This window comes from Caretta caretta, chromosome 10 (genome assembly GCF_965140235.1).
Source record: "Caretta caretta isolate rCarCar2 chromosome 10, rCarCar1.hap1, whole genome shotgun sequence".
In the NCBI taxonomy this organism is placed as follows: domain Eukaryota; kingdom Metazoa; phylum Chordata; order Testudines; family Cheloniidae; genus Caretta; species Caretta caretta.
The window spans coordinates 57,682,458-57,697,232 of NC_134215.1; the positions used below are offsets into that span (position 1 = coordinate 57,682,458).

At 38.9% G+C, this 14,775-nt stretch overlaps 1 long non-coding RNA gene across 2 annotated transcripts in view; it reads right to left on the reverse strand.

The window, feature by feature from the left end:
• Positions 1–14,775, reverse strand: part of LOC142073492 (uncharacterized) — a 75,866-nt gene that overhangs the window by 27,006 nt on the left and 34,085 nt on the right. Inside the window, exon 2 of one of the 2 annotated variants that reach the window (XR_012670377.1) lies at positions 4,627–4,707. The exons of the other annotated variant lie outside the window; for it this stretch is intronic. This is a non-coding gene — a long non-coding RNA (uncharacterized LOC142073492). The remainder of the gene's footprint in view (positions 1–4,626; positions 4,708–14,775) is intronic. 2 annotated transcript variants of the gene reach the window in all.

Sequence of the window (14,775 nt, forward strand, 5' to 3'; positions counted from 1 at the left end):
TCAGAAAGGGAAAGCAGAATGACCCAGGTAATTATAGATTGATTAACCTGACATCAGTCCTGGGCAAAATAGTGGAAAAACTGATATGGACTTCAATAAAGAATGAAAGGACAGAAATATAATTAATGCCAATCAAAAATTTTTCATGGAAAATAGGTTTGGTTGATAAAGGGAACTTTGTAGAGTGTAATGTACTTAGGCATTTATAAAACGAATGATTTATTATCCCATGACATTCTCATAAAAAAATTAGCGCGATATAGTATCACTAAAGCACATGCTAAATGTATAGAGAACTGGCTTGCTGACAGATCTCAATGTATTTCTCAGTGGGGAATCATCATTGAATAGAAAGTGTTTCTAAGGGGGTTCCACGGGGATTGGTTCTAGGCCTGGCGCTATTCAACATTTTTATCAATGTTCTGGGAGTAGGTATAAAATCACTGGTGATAAAATTTGTGGCCGATCCAAAAACTGATGGAGTGGTAAATCATGAGGACAAAACAATCATACAGGGTGATCCAGATAAAATAAAAAGCACTTTAACAGAGCCAAATGCAAGATCCTACATCTATGAGCAAATAATGAAGGCCATCCTACAAAATGGGGGATTGTACCCTGAAAAGCAATGACTGAGAAGTCTTTAAGGGTCACAGTAGACAAAAAGCTCAACATAAGCTCCTAGTGCATTGCTGTGTCCATGGAATTTTTGGATGTATTAACAGGGGAGTAGGAGCAGGGAGGTGAATTTACCTCTGTATACGCCATTAGAGAAACAAGTACCAGAATACTGCAAACAGTTCTGAGTTTTAGAAAGATGTTTGAAAAATTGGAGAGGGTGCTGAAAGAGCCATAAAATGATTCCAGGACTAGAGAAAATATCTTACGCTGAGAGATTTAAAGAGCTCAATCTGTTCAATTTATCAAAAAAAATTTTTTTTGAGAGATTGTATCTTGATTACAATGTGTAAGTACCTTAATGGGAAGAAAATACCTGCATTAAATGGCTCTAGCAGAGAAGGGCATAACAAAAGCTAATGGCTGAAGCTGAATCCATACAAATTCAAATTAGAAATAAAGCACTGATTTTTAACTGTGAGGGTGAATAACCACTGGAACAAATTACCAAGGGAAGTGGTGGAGTCTCTTGATGTCTTGAAATCAAGACTGGCTGCCATTCTGGAAGAGATGCATTAGCCAAACACAAGTGATTAGTAAATGGGTGAAATATAATGGCCTGGTAAAGGCAGTCAGACTAGATGATCAAATAATCCATTTTGGCCTTAAAATCTATGAAGTTAGCAGAGCTGGGAAAACAATGTAAACCCCCTTCAGTGAACATTCAGTTACATATTTAAATGCATTTACTTTGGCCATGCTCTCACCCCTTTTGTGTTTACTTTCTGCAAACAGCCAAGCAAGTAATTTTTACTGATGCAAATGTTTGCAGTAAGCAGAGTTCAAGGTCAAAAGTGCATGGGTCAAGTGTAGACACATGAGTATCTGTGCTGGAAGAGCTTGCATGCTCATCCAGTTGGAACCAGATCGATTCTGTTTATCTGACCAATTCGGACTCGATAGCACAACACAACTTGAATTTTGAATGTTTAGTATTGAATGCGATCAGCTCTTCCAGTGGAAAAAATGATATTGGAGGGATATGATGAAATTGCAATCTGCTTTGGATATTCTGTGAGCATAACAGGCTTTGTAAATCCATGAATGTTTGTGCATTATGCACTGCGCTCTAGAGGAATAAGTATTACATACAGTACCTTAGAGCTTTGCTGGGCCATGAACCACTAATGGATCTAAACCCACCTCTAATCCCCTATTAGGGAAAAAAGTATAGCAAAAGCTGAGCACTGGTCTGTAAGTTTCCTTCTGGAATTTAAGGATCTCTGAGTGTATTCTCCATATTTATGGTCTCTTCGCTAGCCCTTAAAAAGGGTGAAGAATGTGGGACTAAAATATCTAAACCAATGTTCAACATACTAGATGAGTGTCAGTGTTCTGATGACTCTTTAAAAGAAGTTGGGATTAACACAGTGTGAACCTCACGAACTCCATGGTTCTGTAAATTTGTTACCAAAGGGGTGCTTGAATTCCGTGAAACGAGTTTGCATTTTGTGAATCCCAGCCTGTAAGTAGCTTGAGAATTTTGTTCATTTCTTTAGGCCTCATGTGAGGGGAGGGAGGTGAAGATCCCCAGTTGTTTCCTCCCAGAAGAAATAGGGGAGGAGTCCAGCATGGTGTATTTCTTTTCCTGCAGGGGAAGAGTGTTCTTTCATCCCTTCTCCTCTCCCTGATGGAGGGATCAAGCAGGAACCCTGCCTAAACGGGGATTTTGTGTGTTCTTAGACAAGGTCTGTGTGGTGGCAGCAGACTGGAACTGGCAAAAATCCACTTCATAACACCATGTGAACCAAAATGTTTGAATTATGCTTGTTTTTTGAACTCTTAATATTGGCAGTTTGCCAGTGAGGCAAAACAGCCCTAATTAGGCTACAGCTCTACCATTTCATTAAGTGACACAAAATAAAGTAAAAATAAAAGTTCTGACTCAGTTCCCTCGCATGCAACACAATTTACTACAAGTTCTTTGATCTAAATCCAAATTTAGCCTATGTGCATGTTGGATTTTTAAGATTAGCCTTATCATAATAATAAATTCTCATTAATGATTAGTCTGGGCCTATCAAAAGAAAGGGCAGGAGTTCTCAGGAGAGAATCTTGTCTCCTAGACATTCAAACAGTGGTAATATAGATGCTTCACTATTACTATTCTATAATGCAATGGGCAAATTAACTCTCAAGGCCTTGATTCTCCTCTTACTAAAGTCAAGGGGCGTTTTGCCATTGAATTGAGTCGGAACAAGGGCAGACACTAAATGTGTTTAAAGAAGCTACATGGGTAGTAAATGTTGTTCTGTCTTCTCGTGTATGGCAATAGGTGCAATCCCTTAATTAAATTTAGCATTCTGAGAGTAGCAAGCTCACTACATGTACTGTAAATTATTTTTATATATTTTTCAATCACCTCACATTGTGATTGGTGCCTCTAAAAACAAACAGACATGGTTCCTGCCCCACAGTGCCTACAGTCTAAATTTATCGTGTCTCAACAAGTGAGGGTCATAGTGTACTGGAGGGAAGGGAATAGGAAGGACAAGGGCGGTACTCGGGAAGACATTGGCACATCTTGATGATTCTGCTACTTTTGTTATTTTGAACTCTGAAGACTTGAAACCAAGGAACTACTCTTCTAAAATTCACTAATGCTCTCGTGAAATATCATTTCACACAAAATACTCACATCTCACTGGTTCTGTTCTGTAGGTATCTTGTTTTTCTTAATATTATGACTAGCCTGAAAACATCCAGTGAATGTTTTTGCTACAGTATAAGGTTGTGTTTTGGGAAGAGAAGCATCAGGCAGTAGCAGATGGGGAATTGTATTTAGAATGCTAATAATCATCTAACTGTGTCATAGTTTCACTGAATTAAACTCCTTTTGGCCAAAATAAATTTGACCTACAGGAAATCCCAATTACTGACTATGCAGCAAATCCCACTCCCGCCTTTGCTCAGGAAAATGCAAGAACTGCCTCTGTGACTGGCCCTGAGTGGGATGTGAAAGGTTTCTCATGCTTTTTCGTCTATGAACACCCATCCAGGGGATGGTCACGATCTTTATTAAATTAACTCAGGAATACCAAGAATAGGAAATATGTTCAAGTTTTTAAAAAATCTGTATAATAAACCCCAGTGTTTCCTACTCTGGGGCCTTGTCTTCTATTTATGCTAGGCATGACTCTACAATAAATTCAGGGCTTGAATGCTTTATTATAAAGAATTAAAATATGTGGTGGTGTTCCCTAAGGTATGGGGTGAAATAGCAACTATAGTCTACCCTATAGAAATGGTGTAATAGTAACTGGGGAGTCAGTTATTCATAAATTACTGTAGAACCTCAGAGTTATAAGCACCCTGGGAATGGAGGTTGTTCATAACTCTAAAATGTTCATAGTGCTGAACAAAATGTTACGGTTGTTCTTTCAAAAGTTCACAATGAACATTGTCTTAATACAGCTTTGAAACTTTACTGTGCAGAAGAAAAATGCTTCCTTTTTTTAGTAGTTTAACACAGTACTGAACTGTTTTGGGTTTTTTGTCTCTGCTGCTGCCTGATTATGTACTTCCAGCTCCAAATGAGGCATGTGGTTGACTGGTCAGTTCATAACTCTGGTGTTTGTAACTCTGAGGTTCTACTGTAGAAATCTAACTGGGGTATCATCTGAGTTACGGTTTAATCCTATGCTAATGGGTGGCTTCTTGTTGCTCCTGGCATAGAGCATGATTTGACTGGCCATGGATTATAACAAAGGTACTGCAAAAGATAAACTGCCATTGAGAAAGGAGCTACACTTCCTCAGGAAAATAAGAAGATCTTGGTTTTCTCAGAATTAATGACAGAAAAGTGTCAGACATTCAGAACTGACTATCACCTAGACATCAAATCATGCTGGAAATTGCTTTCCCAGAGTTAACTGAGATGGGAAGATAAACCTGCATATATTCAGCATAACAATAACTGAAATTATGCCATGGGATGAAAGTACTTACTGTTTGTACCTATTGTAGATTCAGAATAGCATGCGTCAGACAGTAGGGTAGTGTGAGACTTCACAGCACATCTGCATGAGACTGGAAGAATATTATATTTTCATAAAACTGAACTGTGACCTGTGTGAAATAAGGCTGAAACAATTTTATAACAATATGAAAACATAGGTTTCCAACAACAGAAACAGGGAGGTCATTATCAACTGTTTTGAAAGTGGTCAAAACCCTCAAAGGAGGGCCACACATTTGCTGCTATTATATAAGATAGATAGAATTTTGAGGACTGTCATCTTTCATTCTCTAGGTATATCTCAAAGTGCTGTACAAGGTAGCAAGTTCAATATTGTAAGTGCAATGAGGGTTTTGGTAAATGGAGGAGTCATTACTCATGCAACAATAACACAGCACTCAGCTTGGACCTTGGGATCAATCTGAGCCCTGATGCAGTGCCCACGCCTTTGAAAAGCAACATGACCTCTTTAACTCCCACCTAAGCAGTCACTAACAAGCTATAACAGTTCATCCTTTACTGATCTATCATGCTGTTTTTCCACACCCACGCACCAGCAATGCTTCTAGGAGTTCCTTGGCTTTATTGTGTCATTATAATAGGACATACGAAACCTGTTCTTCTACATGGAAGAATAACAAAACAAAAAAAATACTTTGAACTTGTATAGCACTTTAGCAAAGCACTAAGATAAAATTGTAACGATCAAACCCCACAATATAATTCTCTTTTTCAGAATAGCAGAAGAGAAACAGAAAATAGTAGCTGAAGGCCACAGTGCTGTTCATGAATCATGAAAGAAGACTGGTGTTGTGACAAAACACTAGACTGGAACTCAGAAGATCTTGGTTCAGTTCCTAGGTATGCTGCAGACACTCTGTGTGGCTTTGGACAAGGTGCGGAGGCAGGGATTTTTCAAAGGATCACATGAGACTTATGTACCCAACTCCCTTGAAAATCTCCCTCTTAATCTCTATGGCAACAGGCTTTGACTTCTAAAATATTTGCTTATTTCCAAGATATTCCAAGCTCTTTGCTTATGTTTCTTCTCTTTACCCCAGGCCACTGCTGTTTATGTATTAAACCAATAGTCCATTGCTAACAACTAAAACTAGCATGTGTTATTTTAAAAAAAGTTTTCTGTCAACTACTTAAAATGCAGCTGTACTCTAAAAAGTTGGATTATCTGATTCCATTGCATCTTGATGAATTCCAGAAAATTTGCTCAGTTTAAAAAAAGAAGAGAGTGGGGTGGGGGAGTCTAACCATTATATCTGCAAGTCAATCTGGGTTCTTTCTAGTTCGCACATCGTTGCAAGTAATAAAAATCCTGATTTCAAAACTTAGTTAACAATGCTATTGATATGTGTATCCTCTCAGAGACTGTAAGTCACCAAGAGAGAACCAGTATATTCTGAAGGGTGCTGTTCTGACCCCATTATCTGCACAGACAGGAAAATGTTTGATCTACAGGCCCCAGTGCATAGGGAAGCAATGGTCTCAATCCAAGACAAAGAGACCATATGTGAGAGGTAACCTTGAATGTTCCTTAGTTTCCAAATATGTCAAGTTAGCCCTAAGCTGATATGGTACCAAAGCATTTCAGAAACAATGCAGCTGAAAAAATGCTGATTTATGTTAGTTAATGCAGAACCTTAAACAAATTAAAACTACTTGTTAATTCAGTTGGTGACAGAAGCCATGCTGAACCATCAGGGTTTAATAGCCTGGTCATTTATTACAGCTGTGATCTGCAGAGCACTGTAGAATGTTAATTTAGGTGGGTTAAAATTGCTAAAGGAATATGATTCATATGAATATGGTTTCATGCCACAAGATTTACTTAATCTGAGCAGAGAGAGACTCTCTCATAGGACCTTAGCTATTTGAAATCTGTTAAATTGCTAAAACTGCTGAGGCTTTCAAGTGAACTTCACCTCTCTTGAGGCTTTTTAGATGGTCGTTTCCATCTATGATGCTAAGTTATGAGTGAAGTACATCTCTCCTAGAGTTGAGACCATATTCTCACATTTATGTACTGCCCATGTTTGTGGCATAAAGTAAATGTAAGATAAGAAATGGAGCTCTAGTACTCAATTCCTGCAAAATGAATAATTGCCGTGGGAAGTGGCTTAAACTGTTTGAGTGTAAGAACCATTATTGAAAATAAACCCATGCATCGCTGGGGCCACTGTCCAGAGAAATGAGAGAGGTGTATGCCTGGTATAGGAGACAAAGGTTTTTGAGACACCAAAATAAAATAGCCTTAATAAAAACTGAAGTGGGAGGAGAAAAGCATAAATTACACCTTGCTATGCCAGTCTGACAGGCCTGTTAGAGGAGAGCTTCATCCTAAAGGAAGGCATTCCATTTCAATATCACCTGTCCTTTATTTTTATTTTTTATTTAATTGTTTCCTGAGATTGGGGCCCTTTTGTTCTGAGCACTGTGAAAATCCACATTAAGAAACAGTCCTTGACCCAAAGAGCTTACAATCAAAATAGAGTGACTATGGGTTGAAGTGATGTGCCTGAAGCCACTCAGCTGGTCACTGGTAGAGCCAGAAAAAAGAACCCAGTGCTCTGGACTCACGTACCAGAATGTGCTGCCCTTTCTCTGGGCTTCTGTTGGGGGTGGGAAGTAGGGGCCATCTGCAAATCTGCCATGGCTCCTACTGACACCGGCTGCTGAAAGGACTGCATTGAATAAGTGGATCTCCCACAGCTGCCTTAGCCACATGTTATCTAGTCCAGGCCAGTCCACTCTTCAGGCTGTGCAGGCTTCTCTCATCTCCCCCTCCAGTAGAAGGACTCCTACTGAATCTATATCACATGCTAACCATCTACCCCACTGATACTTTCCAAATCTTATAACTATGAGCCATTAAACATGACATCAGAGTTAATTCTATAGACAATATATTGTCCTATAACTTGTATTGACCATCAGCATCCTTACACGGGCCTGTGGTTAAAAATCATCTCTGAGAATTACATGGACTCTCTTTAATAAATACAAACATTCCTTCCCTGGTTCTTAATCAAGAATTACAGGTTACATAATGGGTTTTTCTACTCAAACATTTTCAGGCACTTGCCAAGATAAAAGCTGTATTACAGCTGGGGTATGATAATGAATAAAACGTACTGTGTAACTACCAGGACAATAGACCAACTCATATGACTGAAGTCAGTATCCAGAATTCAATGTGAAGTTTGCAGTCTATGTGGAAATTCATGGTTTTAATTTTAATTATTTGCTTCAGATAGTTTCAAACGCAGTTAATAGAAGTTCTGAGGAATCACCCACCCTGTGTAATGAAGCTTCTCTTCTTTGGCTAGTTTCAGATTAGAAATACAGAGGAAAATGGCAAAATTATTTGGAGCCAAATCTTCAGCTGTGTCTGAGGAGCACACCGTGCAGGAGTGAACGAAGTGACATAGAGTTCACCCTTACTGCTGTCTGGTCCTGGGATGGTAGTCCAGCCCATAGGCATAATCTAGAATAGCCTGAAGCTTTCTCTGAGTTATTTCCGTTATCAATGGCCCCAAGGGACTGAAACAGCGCTTGGGGATTTGAAGGGCATAAGAGCCTCTATACATCACAGAGCATTCCCCTTCCACTGGGCAATGCTCTTGGGATCAGATATGCTGGCTTTATGCACCTGGAAACCTGGCCATGTTGAGTAGGTAACTTAGGTGTGCACCATATGGACCTGCAAAAAGTACATGTATTTAGGACGGAGTAAGATGGCCACAGTTCTGTTGGGATCAGATAAGGTTAGAAGAAGGTGGTTCAACTTTCCTTTTAAGTAGAGCAGAGTACTTCTCTGCGTCCAAATTCCCTGCTGAGCTGGAGAAGGAACTGTAGAAAGGCCAATACATTAATCGGTGATCTGTACCAGTTTGCAGAACCAGCATGAAATTCTACCCTGACACTCACACCATGGAATTCCATTAACTTTAGTCAAGTTGCATAATGTTGTATAAAGTCAGGCTGGAATTTGGCCCTGACTATCTAATTTTGGGTCTCTGATTTATGAAGTGAGGAAACATGTTAGTAATGGTTCTCTCTCACAGTTGTTAAGCCTGGCCCATCTCCAAACTTCAGTGGCCTATCCAGTTATGTTCACATCCTTCTGTGTCTCTCTGGCTGCAGCCATGTGAACAGCATGCATAGGTCTCTTCCACATACCAATAGTCTTCCAGAGCTTCTGTTCCATAGAGGCACCCATGGTATTTAACTAACCTCCTCCCCTGCACTTCTGTTTCTCAGATCTAAAAATAGCTTTGTCCCCTTTTCCGTGGAGGGGAGGAGGAGGAGGGAAGGAGTTTGTTCTGCCCCTGCTGTAACTGCTCTGGGAATGTATGAAAGACTTTTTAGTCTCCATCTCCGCCTTTCACAAAATTAACCCCTTAAATAATTTCACAAGTGGCTTTACCCCGCCTTTCCCCAAAATCTGTGAAAGAGGGAGTCTTTTCAAGTGTGTCATGTCCTACAATCTTTCCCTATGTTTGGACACATATATTCTGTTATTCATCAAAAGCCTATAACTACTGTGATATACCAGCAGCTATACATTTCCCTTTTGAAAAACCAATTATAAAACAAAATGCTAGCAATAAATATTGAAGGAATAGAGCCACTGCATATGGAGATGAAACAAAAAGTTGTATTAGATTTAGATAGCTATGGACATAATCATTCATCCTGTGATCCGCGAGCTTCTGGCTGCAATTCAAGGAAGGCTCCAATGAACTTGAATAAGAAATTAAAAATGAAAACCTTGACAAAAGTCCCCATGCACCAGAATGGATGTTTAAATCAGTTTTTCAGGAATACTAAGTCATCTGTGCAACAGTACCTCCTCTTCAGCCTCGCAACACTCCACTTGATTAAAAAAGTTCAGCGGAAATTTAGTTAGTGAAACAAAAAAGCTGCCCACAGCAGTCTGAGGGCAGATTAAGGCTAAACTATGGACTGATTTACACCTTGTGCAATCCCATTTATTTGTAAATCAGCAAAGAATTTGGCCCAAAGTACTTTTACAGCCCTACCATTTCCATCTGGCTATAATTAATGGAAGTTATTACTGACTAAAATAAAACCTGTAGAGATTCTTAGAGAACCCCGGTGTATCTGTGGGTTCTGAAACATAAGGGACAGCCATGCTTTGACATTATTCCTTGAAGTATTTCCTTAGGAAGGCTATATTGCTGAAAAAGTAGATTCCATAGTGTTCTTTCTCATTTCCAAGGTTAAATAAAAGCAGCTGCCAAAGCACAGACATACCTTCAGGCTTCAAAGCAATTGAATGCTTGGAAGTACTGTATCTGAATGTTATCAAACTAGCAAATCTCCAGTAACTGCTCCTGTATTTTAATAGCATCCACTAGCATGTGGTGGGGTCTGTTATGAAGACATCGGTACTGGTCTAGCGTTGTTTGCTATAACGCATTATGTATGTGAGAACTGTTCGTAGTAAGTCTATATCCTTCTCTCTGTTAGTTTCAAACCAAGGCATAAGGTATCCCTTGGTTTGTGTCATTGGTCTGTACCTGACAACTTTTCAAAATTAAAATTAGAAGGATAAGGAGGAGTCCACCCCATTCTGTTGCCGGGGAACTGAAAACATTAAAAAGTTATAGTCAAAATGCTGAATAAAGCAAACTTCCTATAAAAACTAATCACTCTCACTGTTTTCCCATTTTCTCTTTCTATGCTCCACTGTCACTTCATCTTGGCATGTCACACCCTGTGTCTCCACTGGGGGAAAAAAGATATGATTTTTTTTAAAAAAAAACAAGATAAGAATCTCATGTAAAATCCTAGTGGTAGTCCTAGGGAAACTAGGTAGTTTTACCTCGATGTAGCTAGTTGAAGTAAACGGTAGACCTCTCCCCAGTGTTTACCTCAAATAGCTATCTGGAGATAAAACTGCCAGTACATTGATTCCTAGTAGAATTTTACAGTGAGATAACCATCTTGTGGAAAAACACCTTTTTCCTCATGAAGACAAGCCCTTACTGTGTCCCTATAATTATCTATAAATTTCTCTCCATTTTAATGTGTTTTTTCTCCTTACCTCATACACGTGCTCTCTCTCTGACATTGTGGGCCGTATTCTCCAGTCCGTGATTGCAGCTTTGCATTGATTTCGACTTGGGGCCTATTAGCCACTGGTGTGGTTTCGGTGACAAGAATACCAGGTTTTGATAGTGAGCAAAATCCATAGAGTTTTGTGAAAACCTGGAACTTGTCACTTTCAGTTTGTTTGGTTTGACAGAAGCAGCCGTTCAAGTAACTCATCAGGTGCAAACATTTGGTTTTAGACTGGAATTGAGCGGAGTAGATTTGCCCAACTGGAGCACAGTCTTTGCTTTAGTCATTTTTTCTTGGAAAGTATTCTTTTCCTGGATTCTGGCAGTCACTAACTCTTCCTTTCATTATAAATTATTTTATGTTTCCATTAGGCAGTAAGTCACACTGGAGCTTAAGTGTAATTTGTTCAGCCAATTTTTTATTACACACAATATTCAAAGATTCTTTTATTTCCACCATTGATTATAACTGTTTTCATATTTTTTTCATAGCCTCTAGTAAGGGTACGTTGTCTGAGTTGGCAGCTGGAAGAACCTTTGTTCTTGCATTCTCTGTTTAGTCTTGTGAAAATTAGTTTAAGATTGACATATCTCCGCAAATGAACTGATCACTGACAAATGAATTTCTTTAATTTAGTGAGAGGAAGGCAATGCATCTTACTGGTTGTATGGCCAGTATCTGCATGCCTAATATATATCTTCAGTCTCTTTCCTTTCTAATTAAAATACAATATAAAAGGTATGCTAGACAATTTGTAAGACCTGATGAATATATAAAAATTCCATTATATAGTTTTCAATTTATAAGATCATTTCATTACTTCAAGGTAATATATGTACTACAAGAGCCTCTTAAAATATCTCACTTTATGAAGTGTGGAAAATAATCTGTTGCTTTATATTAGGTTTGTAATGAGTGAGAAATGTGTTCATAATAGTCACTATCCATGTGCTCTGTAACATGCAAAGATACATATTATGTTTGAGTGACCAGTTCAGTAACTTTTCCTCTGTCTTTCCCAAGCTATCTGTTTTTCGAGGAAGGGCAGTGGGTTTGGAGGATGTATTGCATGCTGTAGCCTGCAGAGCCTTGCCAGGAGAAAGAAAATGCCTCTTTTGGGGGGTTGGCCATAGCGTCCACCTTAATAGTGCTAAGAGAATATTTTGAAATTTTATGGAAGTAATGAGTCCAAACAATTCAACATTCTTTGGTGTAACCCCTGCAAAGAAAACCAAAATGCTTTAGCCATCTCATTTTAGATCTGAGGGAAAAGAGGCAGTGCTTTGATATTAACTAACTTAAAGTTACAGGTGCATTCAACTAGCTTTGGCAAAATTACTAGGCCTCTCATTACCATGCATCTAAAACTGCACTCTGTATTGATTATGTGCTAAAATTAATTGAACATTACCCCTTGCTCTTGCACTCAGTATTTATTCTGTTCCATTTCCAAGATCCCTAATGTTTTTGATTAGGGTGGTGTTGCAAGTCATGTATCTCTATACATATGTAGGTGTTTTTGCCATATTTTCCATACTCATGCTGCTGTTTGAATTGAGATGAATTTTGTAGCTATAGTATATAATAATCTGGCATAGCACCCTTCAATACCACAGAGTGATGAGATGGAGTTCATTCCCCTGTTAAATCTACACTGCACAGTAAACCTGACTACCGTAAGCATCCATGGCTATAGAGGCCCTACCTGCCCCATGTGTTCCAATGGCCAGAAATCAGTGAACTTAAGAGGTCTTTTCAATTGTCCGCTCTGAAGAGTAGGTCTCAGTTAATAAATGTGCTTTATCTATTTACATTTTAAACAATGCAATAGTAGATAGGTCTTCCAATATGTAAATACAGGCTCTGGGTTTGTATTTACCGTGCAGTTTTGAGGGTTTGTATTTTCTATTGATCTGCTGAGATCCATAATCATTGCAACATCAGATTTTTAAAAGTAGTGTCCCTGCTTCTCCACTCATTACTATGGTGTTAATAGGATATTTTGCAAATATCTTGGAATGGTGACTTAGTAGGTGGTTTCTTTATAGCCCTTGAATTTACAGCAAGTCCTCAGAAGGTAACTGATTGAATAGTAAAATGAACTCTGCTTCAGTAATGTTTTCTGCTATTTCAAAGCATTTTGGCATGAAAGAGCCTTTGCCCAAAGTTCATGTCCTAAGAAAGTAGATTTTATTTAAATATTAAGGGCCAGATTTTGGGGCCCTGGCTGCTCCCACTGTGATTCCCCAGAGACACACATCATCCAAAGTGGTTGGGAGAAAGTGAACTAAGGTCCTATCCCTGCTCCCTATTGGACCATGGAAGTTGCTCACTAAGAGAAAGGGAATGTGTTGCACCATCTGAAAGGCTGCTGCAGTGCATGTTCCCTTTTCACAGCAAAGGAAATGGGGAGGGCTCATGTCTCCTGAAATTGTTCGATATTATACTGAATTGTTTGCAAAATACTGTATGATCATGTAACTAAAATTGTATGATAAAGCATAGACACGAGTAGCAGAGTTATAGCTACATGTGTAACCTTAACTGCAGAATTTCCTGACTTAAGGTTAAAAGAAAAGGAGGACTTGTGGCACCTTAGAGACTAACCAATTTATTTGAGCATAAGCTTTCGTGAGCTACAGCTCACTTCATCGGATGCATTCAGTGGAAAATACAGTGGGGAGATTTATATACATAGAGAACATGAAACAATGGGTGTTACCATACACCCTGTAACCAGAGTGATCACTTAAGGTGAGCTATTACCAGCAGGAGAGCTGGGGGTGGGGTGGAGGGAAACCTTTTGTAGTGATAATCAAGGTGGGCCATTTTCAGCAGTTGACAAGAACATCTGAGGAACAGTGTGGGGGGGAGGGGGAAATAAACATGGGGAAATAGTTTTACTTTGTGTAATGACCCATCCACTCCCAGTCTCTATTCAAGCCTAAGTTAATTGTATCCAGTTTGCAAATTAATTCCAATTCAGCAGTCTCTCATTGGAGTCTGTTTTTGAAGGTTTTTTGTTGAAGAATTGCAACTTTTAGGTCTGTAGTCGAGTGACCAAAGAGATTGAAGTGTTCTCCAACTGGTTTTTGAATGTTGTAATTCTTGATGTCTGATTTGTGTCCATTTATTCTTTTACATACTGACTTAAGGTTGTGTGGTTAAATACTTAAACATTCTCCTTCCATAGTTTATTTGATGGAATGGTTATCCAGTCCCCTTTTTATTAGCTATGCTACTATAAACCAGATACCAGAGTGTAACAACCACATCAAAAGGACTTTTTTTTTTTATTTCTAGTTTGTTCTATTTCTGGTTTGCTTAGCTTTATTTACTTGCTTCAGGCAGTTTTTTCTTGTTTTGTTTTAAATTTAGTTTCTCTTGTGTCACAGAAAATAAATCTTGAATAATAAACTATGTTTTAATCTTTTCTGCTAACTTGACTTTCAGTAGATGACAGGAGAGTGGAGTAATGTGGGTATACAGGAGTGTCTGCTGGTGGAAATTTTACTGGGACCCTCAAAAGTGAATGGCCCCACTGCTCAGAAAGAACATCACATCTCTGAATTAGATGCAGTGTAGAAGAATATTTAAGGCACCGTGCCAAATATAAATTATTTAAGAGCACAAGCAGCAGGTGTTTTCAAGTGAAACTTGGTGAATTAAAAAATTGCTGACAAGAATGGGATCTCAATTATTTCCCAGGAATCTCAGTAACAAGAATGTGTGTTCTTTTGGAGGGGGTGGGTAAATCCAGAGGTGTGCAGGATGCTTGATTGGAAAAATAGAAAAGTCATGGTTCTTGGCCCAGAGAAATTCCTATCTAAAGCTAGACCAAGGAAAACACAACAACATTCATGGAGTCATGTAGGTCGGACAGTGGTAAACAAAGGGAGGAAGGGATACAGTCCGGGACTAGATGGCTGGGATACAATCACCTGCCATAAGCAAAAGGCAGCGGCTGTTCTCACTAGGGATTGCAAGTTATGTGTATAATTAAGTCATATTAGAATGCATTAAGGGTTGGAGCACTT